Below are 13,726 nucleotides of genomic sequence, written 5' to 3'. Positions count from 1 at the left end.
ACTAAATTTTTGAGGTGGAAAGAACTTTGCCAAGAAGGCATTGACTAGCTTTTCCCAAGAGTCCAGGCTTTTCTTAGGTTGTGAGTCCAACGATATCCTAGCTCTGTCTCTTACAGCAAAAGGGAATAGCATAAGTCTGTAGACCTCAGGGTCAACCCCATTGGTCTTGACAGTGTCACAGATTTGCAAGAATTCAGCTAAAAACTGATGAGGATCTTCCAATGGAAGTCCATGGAACTTGCAATTCTGTTGCATTAGAGAAACTAATTGAGGCTTAAGCTCAAAGTTGTTTGCTCCAATGGCAGGGATAGAGATGCTTCTCCCATAGAAGTCGGGAGTAGGTGCAGTAATGTCACCCAGCACCTTCCTTACATTGTTGGCATTGTTGTTGTTTTCGGCTGCCATGTCTTCTTCTTGTTTGAATATTTCTGTTAGGTCCTCTACAGAGAGTAATTTTTAGCTTATCTTAGCTTTCGCTTCAAGGTCCTTTCAGGTTCAGGGCCAGCCTCAACAAGAATGCTTTTGTCTTTGTTCCTGCTCTTATGAAAGAGAAGAGAACAAGAAAGTATGGAGTCCTCTATGTCACAGTATGGAGATTCCTTGAGGTGTTAGAGGAAAGAAGAATAGAAGGAGAAGGTAGAAGAATTCGAACTTATCAAGAGGGATAGAGTTCGAATTATTGATAGTGGAGGAGTGTTAGTCCTTAAATAGATGGATGCGAGAAGAGGGGAAGAATTTTCGAAAATAAAGTAAAATATTTTATAATAATTAAAAGAAATTTTGAAAATTTGATGAATGATTTTCGAAAATTAAAGTTGGGAAAGAAATAAAGTGATTTTGAAATTAGAAATCAAAAAGATATGATTGAAAACTATTTTGAAAAAGATGTGATTAAAAAGATATGATTTGAAAAACAATTTAAAAAGATTTGATTTTTAAAATTAATGACTTGGCTAACAAGAAATTTAAAAGATATGATTCAGACATTAAACCTTTCTCAACAGAAAAGGCAACATACTTGAAATGTTGAATCAAATCATTAATTGTTAGCAAGTATTTTTGAAAAATGGAAAGAAATTGATTTTGAAAATATATGATTGAAAAGATATGATTTGAAAAAGATTTGATTTTGAAAAATTATGAAAACTTGAAAAAAAATCTGAATTAAAAACAAAATCTTCCCTCTTGTGCCATCCTAGCGTTAAACGCCCAGAATGGTATCCATTCTGGCGTTTAAACGCCAGTTTTCCTTCTTCACTGGGCATTTTGAATGCCCAACTTTTTCTATGTAATTCCTCTGCTGCATGTTCTGAATCTTCAATTCTCTGTATTATTGACTTGAAAATAAACAAATTAAATTTTTTTTTGAATTTTTAATGATGAGGAATAATCAAAATGCAACTAAAATCAAATAAACAATGCATGCAAGACACCAAACTTAGAAGTTTCTATACTATTGACAGTAACAAATTGAGAATGCATATGAAAAACAACAAAACACTCAAGACAAGAGAATTTAAAGATCAGAGCAAGGAAATCATCAAGAACAACTTGAAGATCAATGAAGAACATAATGCATGTAATTTTCGAAAATTAGAAGACTAAAAATATGCAATGGACACCAAACTTAAAATTAGACACTAGACTCAAATAAGAAACATAAAATATTTTTGATTTTAAGATTTTATAATTTTTTTTTGGATTTTTCAAAAATTGAGTGGAAAAGAAAATAAGGATATCAAAATTCTTAATGAGAATTCCAGGAATCATGCAATGTTAGTCTAAAGCTGCAGTCTAAAAAGATTAGACATGGCTAGCCAAGCTTCAGCAGGACATTACATTCAAGAGCTAAAATGATGAGAATCAATCAGCTTTGGTGATGATGAAAACATCATCTGAAACTCTAGAATTCATTCTTAAGAACTCTGAAGAACAAAATAAAATAAAATAACCTAATCTAAGCAACAAGATGAACCGTCAGTTGTCCAAACTCGAACAATCCCCAGCAATGGCACCAAAAACTTGGTGCACGAAATTTTGATCATCAATGGCGCCATCAACATGGTACGCTCAGTTACAATCTCAACTCTTTATCACAACTTTGCACAACTAACCAGCAAGTGCACTGGGTCGTCCAAGTAATAAACCTTACGCGAGTAAGGGTCAATCCCACGGAGATTGTTGATATGAAGCAAGCTATGGTCATCTTGTAAATCTCAGTCAGGCAGATTCAAATGGTTATGGAGGATTGATAATTAAAAGATGAATAAAACATAAAATAAAGATAGAGATACTTATGTAATTCATTGGTGAGAATTTCAGATAAGCGTTTGGAGATGCTTTGTCCCTTCTGTCTCTCTTCTTTCCTACTGTCTTCATCCAATCCTTCTTACTCCTTTCCATGGCAAGCTGTATGTTGGGCATCACCGTTGTCAATGGCTACAGTCCCGTCCTCTCAGTGAAAATGTTCAACGCGCTCTGTCACAACACGGCTATTCATCTGTCGATTCTCGATCATGTCGGAATAGAATCCAGTGATTCTTTTGCGTCCATCTCTAACGCACCACAATCGTGAGTTTGAAGCTCGTCACAGTCATTCAATCCCTGAATCCTACTCAGAATACCATAGACAAGGTTTAGACCTTCCGGATTCTCAAGAATGGCCGCCAATGGATTCTAGCTTATACCATGAAGATTCTGATTAAGGAATCCAAGAGATATCCACTCAATCTAAGGTAGAATGGAGGTGGTTGTCAGGCACACGTTCATAGGTGAGAATGATGATGAGTGTCACGGGTCATCACATTCATCAAGTTGAGGAACAAGTGATATCTTAGAACAAGAATAAGCTGAATTGAATAGAAGAACAATAGTAATTGCATTAATACTCGAGGTACAGCAGAGCTCCACACCTTAATCTATGGTGTGTAGAAACTCCACCGTTGAAAATACATAAGTGATAATGGTGATCATTGGCTTCGGCCCCAGAGAGGGAACCAGAAGAACCAAGATGAAAATACAATAGCAAAATGTCTTATTTATAGAGAACTCTAAACCGTTGAAAATACATAAGTGATAGTGGTGATCATTGGCTTCGGCCCCAGAGAGGGAACCAGAAGAACCAAGATGAAAATACAACAGCAAAAGGTCTTATTTATAGAGAACTAGTAGCTTAGGGTTTACAAAAATGAGTAAATGATGTAAAAATCCACTTCCGGGCCCACTTGGTGTGTGCTTGGGCTGAGCATTGAAGCTTCCATGTGTAGAGACCTTTCTTGGAGTTAAACGCCAGCTTTTGTGCCAGTTTGGGTGTTTAACTCCCACTTTTGTGCCAGTTCCGGCGTTAAACGCCGGGTATTCTGAAGCTGATTTGGAATGCCGGTTTGGGCCATCAAATCTTGGGCAAAGTGTGAACTGTTATATATTGCGAGAAAGCCCTGGATGTCTACTTTTCAACGCAATTAAGAGCGCACCAATTGGGATTTTGTAGCTCCAAAAAATCCACTTCGAGTGCAGGGAGGTCAGAATCTAACAGCATCTGCAGTCCTTTTCAGCCTCTGAATCAGATTTTTGCTCAGGTCCCTCAATTTCAGCCAGAAAATACATGAAATCACAGAAAAACACACAAACTCATAGTAAAGTCCAGAAAAGTGAATTTTAAATAAAAACTAATAAAAATATAATAAAAACTAACTAAAACATACCAAAAAACATACTAAAAATGATGCCAAAAAGCATATAAATTATCTGCTCATCAGGTTTTATGAAGGATGGATGTGAGTGGTGAAGAGAATAGTGGGATTTGATAGGTGAGGGGTTTTTGGGGAAGAGGTGTTGAGGTGATTGGTGAATGGGTGAAGAAGAGAGAGAGGGGTGGGGTAGGTGGGGATCCTGTGGGGTCCACAGATCCTGAGGTGTCAAGGATATATCATCCCTGCACCAAGTGGCGTGTAACACGCCCTTTCTACCAATCCTGGCATTAAACGCCGGGCTGCTGCCCTTTTCTGGTGTTAAATGCCAGTTTGGTACCCCTTTCTGGAGCTAAACACCAGTCTGGTGCCCCTTTCTGGCGTTAAACGCCCAGAATGGTGCCAGACTAGGCGTTAAACGCCCATTTGCTGCCCTTACTGGCGTTTAAACGCCAGCAAGCATTTCCTCCAAGGTGTGCTATTTTTCTTTCTATTTTTCATTCTGTTTTTGCTTTTTCAATTGTTTTTGTGACTTCACATGATCATCAACCTATAGAAAACATAAAATAACAATGGAAAATAGATAAATATAACATTGGGTTGCCTCCCAACAAGCGCTTCTTTAATGTCAGTAGCTTGACCGTGGGCCCGCCTGGAGCCTCAAAGATGTTTAGAGTAATGTTGGAACCTCCTAACACCAAACTTAGAGTTTGAATGTGTGGGTTCAACACCAAACTTAGAATTTGGTTGTGGCCTCCCAACACCAAACTTAGAGTTTGACTGTGGGGGCTCTGTTTGACTCTGTTTTGAGAGAAGCTCTTCATGCTTCCTCTCCATGGTTACAGAGGGATATCCTTGAGCCTTAAACACAAAGAATTCTTCATTCACTTGAATGATCAATTCTCCTCTGTCAACATCAATTACAGCCTTTGTTGTGGCTAGGAAGGGTCTACCAAGGATGATGGATTCATCCATGCACTTCCCAGTCTCTAGGACTATGAAATCAGCAGGGATGTATTGGTCTTTAATCTTTACTAGAACATCCTCTACAAGTCCATAAGCTTGTTTTCTTGAATTGTCTACTATCTCTAGTGAGATTCTTGCAGCTTGTACCTCAAAGATCCCTAGCTTCTCCATTGCAGAGAGATGCATGAGGTTTATGCTTGACCCTAGGTCACACAGAGCCTTCTCAAAGGTCATGGTGCTTAATGTACAAGGTATTGAGAACTTCCCAGGGTCCTGTCTCTTTTGAGGTAATATCTGCCTAGTCGAGTCATCTTTAGTGACATCTTCGTCCTCTTCAGAGGAAGAATACTCATCAGAGCTCATGAATGGCAGAAGTAAATCCAATAGAATCTCTTTGGTCTCAGTGTGAGCCTCAGATTCCCATGGTTCCTCATTAGGGAACTCACTGGAGGCCAGTGGACTTCCAGTGAGGTCTTCCTCAGTGGCGATCACTGCCTCTTCCTCCTCTCCTAATTCGGCCATGTTGATGGCCTTACACTCTCCTTTTGGATTCTCTTTTGTATTGCTTGGAAGAGTACTAGGAGGGAGTTCAGAAACTTTCTTACTCAGCTGACCCACTTATGCCTCCAAGTTTCTAATGGAGGACCTTGTTTCGGTCATGAAATTTTGAGTGGTTTTGATTAGATCAGAAACCATGGTTGCTAAGTCAGAGTGGCTCTGCTTAGAATTCTTTGTCTGTTGCTGAGAAGATGATGGAAAAGGCTTGCCATTGCTAAACCTGTTTCTTCCACCATTATTGTTGTTGAAACCTTGTTGAGGTCTCTGTTGATCCTTCCATGAGAGATTTGGATGATTTCTCCATGAAGGATTATAGGTGTTTCCATAGGGTTCTCCCATGTAATTCACCTCTTTCGTTGATGGGTTGTCAGGATCATAAGCTTCTTCTTCAGATGAAGCGTCCTTAGTACTGCTTGGTGCCGCTTGTATTCCAGACAGACTTTGAGAAATCATATTGACTTGCTGAGTCAATATTTTGTTCTGAGCCAATATGGCATTCAGAGTATCAATCTCAGGAACTCCTTTCTTCTGATTCGTCCCATTGTTCACAAGATTCCTTTCATAAGTGTACATGAATTGGTTATTTGCAACCATTTCAATGAGTTCTTGAGCTTCTGCAGGCGTCTTCTACAGATGAAGAGATCCTCCAGCAGAGTTGTCCAATGACATCTTGGACAGTTCAAACAGACCATCACAGAAGATACCTATGATGCTCCATTCAGAAAGCATGTCAGAAGGACACTTTCTGATCAATTGTTTGTATTTTTCCCAAGCTTCATAGAGGGATTCACCTTCCTTCTGTCTAAAGGTTTGGACTTCCACTCTAAGCTTACCAAATTTTTGAGGTGGAAAGAACTTTGCCAAGAAGGCATTGACTAGCTTTTCTCAAGAGTTCAGGCTTTCTTTAGGTTGTGAGTCCAACCATATCCTAGCTCTGTCTCTTACAGTAAAAGGGAATAGCATAAGTCTGTAGACCTCAGGGTCAACCCCATTGGTCATGACAGTGTGACAGATTTGCGAGAATTCAGCTAAAAACTGATAAGGATCTTCCAATGGAAGTCGATGGAACTTGCAATTCTGTTGCATTAGAGAAACTAATTGAGGCTTAAGCTCAAAGTTGTTTGCTCCAATGGCAGGGATAGAGATGCTTATCCCATAGAAGTGGGGAGTAGGTGCAGTAAAGTCACCCATCACCTTCCTTGCATTGTTGGCATTGTTGTTGTTTTCGGCTGCTATATCTTCTTCTAGTTTGAAGATTTCTGTTAGGTCCCCTCTAGAGAGTAGTGTTTTAGCTTCTCTTAGCTTTCGTTTCAAGGTCCTTTCAGGTTCAGGGTCAGCCTCAACAAGAATGCTTTTGTCTTTGTTCCTGCTCATATGAAAGAGAAGAGAAAAAGAAAATATGGAATCCTCTATGTCACAGTACAGAGATTCCTTGAGATGTCAGAGGAAAAGAAGAATAGAAGGAGAAGGTAGAAGAATTCGAACTTATCAAGAGAGATGGAGTTCGAATTGTTGATGGTGGAGGAGTGTTAGTGCATAAATAGAAGGATGTGAGAAGAGGGGAAGAAATTTTCGAAAATAAATTAAAAAGATTTTAAAATAATTAAAAGAAATTTTGAAAATTTGATGAATGATTTTCGAAAATTAAAGTTGGGATAGAAATAAAGTGATTTTGAAAAAGCTTTTGAAATTAGAAATAAAAAAGATATGATTGAAAACTATTTTGAAAAATATGTGATTAAAAAGATATGATTGAAAAATTATGGTTGAAAAACAATTTAAAAAGATTTGATTTTTAAAATTAATGACTTGGCTAACAAGAAATTTAAAAGATATGATTCAGACATTAAACCTTTCTCAACAGAAAAGGCAACATACTTGAAATGTTGAATCAAATCATTAATTGTTAGCAAGTATTTTTGAAAAATGGAAAGAAATTGATTTTGAAAATATATGATTGAAAAGATATGATTTGAAAAAGATTTGATTTTGAAAAATTATGAAAACTTGAAAAAAAATCTGAATTAAAATCTTCCCTCTTGTGCCATCCTGGCGTTAAACCCCCAGAATGGTATCCATTCTGGCGTTTAACGCCCAAAACTCTACCTTTTTGGGCATTAAACGCCCAGCCAGGTACCCTGGCTGGCGTTTAAACGCCAGTTTTCCTTCCTCACTGGGCGTTGTGAACGCCCAGCTTTTTCTGTGTAATTCCTCTACTGCATGTTCTGAATCTTCAATTCTCTGTATTATTGACTTGAAAAGACACAAATAAAAATTTTTTTTTGAATTTTTAATGATGAGGAATAATCAAAATGCTACTAAGATCAAATAAACAATGCATACAAGATACCAAACTTAGAAGTTTGTATACTATTGACACTAACAAATTGAGAATGCATATGAGAAACAACAAAACACTAAAGACAAGAGAATTTAAAGATCAGATCAAGGAAATCATCAAGAACAACTTGAAGATCAATGAAGAACACAATGCATGTAATTTTCAAAAATTAGAGGAATAAAGACATGCAATTGACACCAAACTTAAAATTAGACACTAGACTCAAACAGGAAACATAAAAATATTTTTGATTTTAAGATTTTATAATTTTTTTGGATTTTTCGAAAATTATATGGGAAAGAAAATAAAGAGACTCAAAATTTTTAATAAGAATTCCAGGAATCATGCAATGTTAGTCTAAAGCTTTAGTCTAAAGAAATTAGACATGGCTAGCCAAGCTTCAGCATGAAATTACATTCAACAGCTAAATTGATGAGAATCAATCAGCTTTTGTGATGATAAGAACATCACCTTGAAACTCTAGAATTTATTCTTAAAAATTCTGAAGAAAAATACCTAATCTAAGCAACAAGATGAACCGTCAATTGTCCAAACTCGAACAATCCCCGGCAACGGCGCCAAAAACTTGGTGCATGAAATTGTGATCATCAATGGTGCCATCATCATGGTACGCTCAATTGCAATCTCAACTCTTTATCACAACTTCGCACAACTAACCAGCAAGTGCACTGGGTCGTCCAAGTAATAAACCTTACGTCTATTCAAATGGTTATGGAGGATTAATGATTAAAAGATGAATAAAACATAAAATAAAGATAGAGATACTTATGTAATTCATTGGTGAGAATTTCAGATAAGCGTATGGAGATGCTTTGTCCCTTCCGTCTCTCTGCTTTCCTACTGTCTTCATCCAATCCTTCTTACTCCTTTCCATGGCAAGCTGTATGTTGGGCATCACCGTTGTCAATGGCTACAGTCCCGTCCTCTCAGTGAAAATGTTCAACGCGCTCTGTCACAGCACGGCTATTCATCTGTCGGTTCTTGATCATGTCGAAATAGAATCCAGTGATTCTTTTGCGTCTGTCACTAACGCCCCACAATCGCGAGTTTGAAGCTCGTCATAGTCATTCAATCCCTGAATCCTACTCGGAATACCACGGACAAGGTTTAGACATTCCGGATTCTTAAGAATGCCGACATCAATTCTAGCTTATACCACGAAGATTCTGATTAAGGAATCCAAGAGATAAACATTCAAGCCTTGTTTGCATGTAGAACGGAAGTGGTTGTCAGGCACGCATTCATAAGTGAGAATGATGATGAGCGTCACATAATCATTACATTCATCATGTTCTTGGGTGCAAATGAATATCTTAGAACAAGAATAAGCTGAATTGATTGGAAGAACAATAGTAATTGCATTAATACTCGAGGTACAGCAGAGCTCCACACCTTAGTCTATGGTGTGTAGAAACTCCATCGTTGAAAATACATAAGTGATAATGGTGATCATTGTCTTCGGCCCCAGAGAGGGAATCAGAAGAACCAAGATGAAAATACAATAGCAAAAGGTCTTATTTATAGAGATCTAGTAGCTTAGGGTTTATAGAAATGAGTAAATGGCATAAAAATCCACTTCTGGGCCCACTTGGTGTGTGCTTGGGCTGAGCATTGAAGCTTCCATGTGTAGAGACTTTTCTTGGAGTTAAACTCCAGCTTTTATGCCAGTTTGGGCATTTAACTCCAGCTTTTATGCTAGTTTCGGCGTTTAATGCCGGGAATTCTGAAGCTGACTTGGAACGCCAGTTTTGGCCATCAAATCTCGGGCAAAGTATGGACTATTATATATTTCTGGAAAGCCCTGAATCAGATTTTTGCTCAGGTCCCTCAATTTCAGCCAGAAAATACCTGAAATCACAGAAAAATACACAAACTCATAGTAAAGTCTAGAAAAGTAAATTTTAAATAAAAACTAATAAAAATATAATAAAAACTAACTAAAACATACTAAAAACAATGCCAAAAAGCGTATAAATTATCCGCTCATCAAGTGGGCATTACAGACTCAGCAGGTTCCTGATGAACAGTGGGTTGAGTTTTTAACCTACCAGCTGCATAGTGAAGCTCAACATTGGTAGCAGGGCATGAGGTGCATTATGCAGCCTAACGGGGTTGTGATCTCTTGAGAGTTGTTCCGAGAGGAATTCTATAAGAAATATTTCCCCAGCTCAGTTAGAAATGCCAAAGAACTTGAGCTGCTTCAGCTTAAAATGGGTCAGATGACTATTACTGAGTACACCAGTAAATTTGAGGAACTGTGCCGCTTTTCACGTATCTGTCAGGGAGCTCCTGAGGACTTTGCTGAGTGGAAGTGCATAAAGTATGAAGGAGGCCTTCAAAGTGACATTCAGAGCTTTGTAGCTCCTATGGAGATTCGGGTGTTTTCTGAGCTTGTGAATAAGAGCAGGGTGGCCGAGGAGTGTGTCAAAAGGGCTGTAGTAGAAAAAGGGAGTATGAGGATTCCATTCTAGAGGACCATGGGGAGGAATTTTGCACCTAGGGGCAGACAGTTTAAGCGTGGTGGCTTTGTCCCTCAGAACAATCAGGGGAAAGACAACTTCAGGAGGCCTAATACCAATGTTAATAAGGGAAGGAGACAGGGGAAGCAGCCACAACAGGGTGTGAGTTGCCACAGATGTAGGAAGTACCATTCCAGGCCATGTAGGTTTGGGACTGGAGTCTGTTATTCCTGTGGGTAGCCTAGAGACAGGGAGAGTGCAACAGCTAGGGAGAGTGTACACTACTTCTTCAGTAGGCGCTGAGGGGTCAGAGACATTGATCAGAGGTAATTGTGAGATGGCTGGTAAAACTTTGAATGACTTGTTTGATTCTGGAGCTACACATTCTTTTATTGCATTTGAGAAGGCTGGTGAGTCAGAATTGAAAATAGTATTCATGGGGTATGATTTAAAGGTGTATAATGCCACCCACGAGGCTATGGTGACTAGGTTAGGGTGCCCCCAAGTTCCCTTTCGAATACAAGAGTGTGACTTCATGTATAACTTAATTTGTTTGCCAATGAATGGTGATGAATCTATATTTGACGATATATTTTAGCTTGAATTGAGTGGATTTCATCACATAAAGTCACACTTATTCACCAAAATAACATACTTTTGTGTTTGATCCCTAAATTGAACCTAAATGTGAAAACATGCGTTTTTGTGCTTAAATTGAGCAATTTAATCCCACTTTTATTTCATTTGATGCCGTGATATATTTGTTGAGAGATTTCAGGTCCTAGAGGCAAGAATGGTTTGGTAGAAGTGGAAGAAAGCATGCAAAAAGGGAGAAAACATGAAGAAAACAAAGGAGAAATGCATTTCAGCGTGTGCCCACGCACAGCTCTGTCCCCATGCACAAGTGTCAAAATCAGCACCTGTGCTTACGCACAAGGCAGGATCAAAATCAGCACCTATGCCCATGCACAGGCTGTGCCCATGCTCAAGGCAGAATGAAAATCAGCACCTGTGCTCACGCACAGGAGAAAAATCAGCAAGTGTGCCCACGCACAGACCTGTGCGTACGCATAGGTACCAGCGCGTGCCTCCATTAAAAAGTCACGTGGACTCTCATTTTGGGGGCTTTATTTGGCCCATTTATGAAGGCTTTGGAGCATATATGAAGGGGGAAGCAACCACACATCATGCCATACACTACCATACTTCATAGAATACATTTTAGGAGTAGTTTTAGGGTAGTTAGCTTAGGTTTTCTCTCAAGTTTCCTTAGGTTTAATTAGGGTTTGTAGCATTTTATACTTCAATTTTGGATTTGGATTTCGCTATCTCATTGCAAGTATTTCTTTAATTTCTCTTTTATTGAACTACTTGTTTTACACTTTCATATATTTTACGTTTCTTTTTCAATATATACATAGCTTTTTAATTTTGGATTTCTAGTTGATGAATTTGATTTTTGATGCTTATTATATGTTTGTTTTGAGTTTTTTTTATTGATTTTGATCATTCGTGGTTCATAGCTTTTGCCATTTTCTCAATTTTGCAATGTTTTATGATTATGCCCTCTATATGTTTGATGAAATGCCAATCGTAGCTCTGGGGTAGATTTCCATCCCTTGGCTTTGGGAAATGAGTGTATGGATTGCTGGAGCCATAATGTCCAATATTTAGTGATAATTCTTGGGTTGTTAGTTGTTATTGATTCCATTAACGCTAGCTTTTTACCAATTAATTTGGTACGTTAGTTAGGATTTGTGGATTAATAGCAATTATGCTCACTTGACTTATCCTTCGATGTTAAGGGTTGACTTAGTAAGATTAATCCATCACAATTATCATAGTTGTGGTTATGGTAAGGAGGGGATTCCATTACAAATCCCAAGTCAAGGGTTCCTTTAGGATTTAAATCAGATTTTCATCACTTTATAGTCTTACTTGTTTATATTACATACTTAGTTCTTTTATTCCTTTATTAGTTTGTTAACTGCAATTTTGCCTCATTCTTTCGTTCCTTTATTTCATTTGCTTTTATCATTGAAAACCCCCTTTACTTTCTCACAACCAAAATTGTATGCACTTGTTGGCACTAGTTCTTAGGGAGAACGACTCGGGAGTCGAAATACTCTCGGTTTATATTCGCTTTGAATTGTGACATCTTTAGAATTATAATTTGATTGATGATCAATGGTTGGGTTTGGACTATACTTGCAACGTCAATCCTATTTTTTGTGTAAAAATCCAAACCTATGCTTTTGGTCTTTCATCAAATTTTGGCGCTGTTGTCGGGGAGCTAGCGTCACGAGTGTTGTAATTTTGGTTGTTGTAAATATGTCCATAGTGTAAATAGATACTTTTTGGGTTGTTTGCTTGTTTTTGCTATTAATTAGGATTTTTCCTTCTTCTGTTAATTGATGTCTTTTGTTTTTATTTTATGTTTTCTCTATGAGTTATCACCCTCTTGGTTTGCAGTTTGGTTGGGATTATTTTGTAGGGTTTGATAACTTTGATTTTGGATTTCATTATGGGATTGGAGTATCAATTTTGGAAGGAGCGACCTCCTCTATACTACAATGAGCCATACCCTTCCCAATATGCATACCCAAACCAAGGATATGGTGGATTCCACTATAACTATACACCTCCACCACCATATACCTATGACTGATTGCACAAAATTGCGTCGAAAGAGAATTTCTCAATAAAGTTGCGTTGCAAGTATAGTTCTACCAACAACAATCCTCGAGGATCAAATTTAGAAAGGAATTGGTTGTCACAAGTTCAACCCCAATAAAATAACTGAAGTATTCAAACCTCGGGTCGTCTCACAAGGAATGGGCAAACATATGCTTCAACAATGGTTAGAAGTCCGGAGTTGTAAATCATGAGCAAGAAAGTAAACTAGGAATCTTAGCAAACAAGTAATCTTAAAGTGCAAAGAACTAATTCAAGTAACTAAGCAAGATGTGAGCAATTTCAAACTAAGAAGACAACATTCAATATAATTCTACTTTCAACTAAACAATAGCTATAACTAAGGCAAGGCAATCAAGATTTTTGTGTTTCCAAATAAGAATGATAAAAGCAACTCTTGGCTAGACATGGGAATTGGGGTCATTATCCTTGTCTAATAACCATATCTTGACAATTATGAGGAGCCAAACCCACTAAGTCTACTTTTATACTTGAAGTACGTCAAATGGTTTGGTCAACATCAACCCATAAGGTCTAACCTCACTACTAATTAACCTAGTAGTAGGCTAGTGTCAATGGCTATCAAATTGACCACTAAGGGTTCCCAAATCATCAAATCCATTAGACCCAATGACTCAACTTTACCCAATTCCCTTGGCCTAAGCCAAGAGTAAAAAGAACTACTCTATATTCAAGGTAAACAATCCATCAAACACATGGTAAGCATTAACAAAAGACATGTTCAAATTGCAATTGGACTGAAAATGACAAATACCCACTAACAAATATCAACATACAATCACTCAAACAACACAATTAATCATAGAAATCATCAATGTAACATGAACAAATCAAGATTAACAACATTCATGCAATGGGTATAAGGTAGCAATTAACAAGAATCCATAAAACTAACACAATATCTAAGAAAAATTACACTAAGGAATTCAAATTAAACAATCAAAACTAGTAATTAACAAGATCCAATTCAGAATTTG

The 13,726-nt window shown here is 37.7% G+C and overlaps 1 non-coding gene across 1 annotated transcript; it reads left to right on the top strand.

Moving 5' to 3' along the window:
* The first annotated feature begins 5,936 nt into the window (after positions 1 to 5,936).
* On the top strand, positions 5,937 to 6,044 carry LOC112793508 (small nucleolar RNA R71). Its single transcript, XR_003198193.1, has one exon. It is a non-coding gene; the product is annotated as a small nucleolar RNA R71 (small nucleolar RNA).
* Positions 6,045 to 13,726: the final 7,682 nt, after the last annotated feature.

Source organism: Arachis hypogaea, chromosome 3, assembly GCF_003086295.3.
Source record: "Arachis hypogaea cultivar Tifrunner chromosome 3, arahy.Tifrunner.gnm2.J5K5, whole genome shotgun sequence".
In the NCBI taxonomy this organism is placed as follows: domain Eukaryota; kingdom Viridiplantae; phylum Streptophyta; class Magnoliopsida; order Fabales; family Fabaceae; genus Arachis; species Arachis hypogaea.
The sequence above is the reverse complement of the archived record's forward strand: the minus strand, read 5'-3'. Positions and strand labels throughout refer to the sequence as shown.